The following is a 316-nucleotide window of genomic DNA, read 5'->3' as shown; positions in this document are numbered from 1 at the left end:
TTTAAATTAATTTATATATATTCACGGAAGATATAGAGCTGATGACCCGAAAATGTGAGTAAGCAAGCAATACACTCCCAGGCATTAAAGGCAACACTTAATTGACTTAACATATAATCATTTGTGGAAATGACGGCAATGGCGGTAGGAAAAACCCCCCTCTCCCGGGGGTATATTAGAGGCTCCGGAAGCACGGAAGGCCCACACACCAGAAGCAGCCTGCGAGTGTACTTCATTTGAGTCAGAGCGTCCTGCTGTGAAAATGTCTGTCTCGCTGCTCCTGCGGTCTTTCGGACTCCTGGCCTTGCTCGGCTGC

This window comes from Penaeus monodon, chromosome 24, assembly GCF_015228065.2.
Source record: "Penaeus monodon isolate SGIC_2016 chromosome 24, NSTDA_Pmon_1, whole genome shotgun sequence".
Classification (NCBI taxonomy): domain Eukaryota; kingdom Metazoa; phylum Arthropoda; class Malacostraca; order Decapoda; family Penaeidae; genus Penaeus; species Penaeus monodon.
This window is presented reverse-complemented; position numbering follows the sequence as displayed.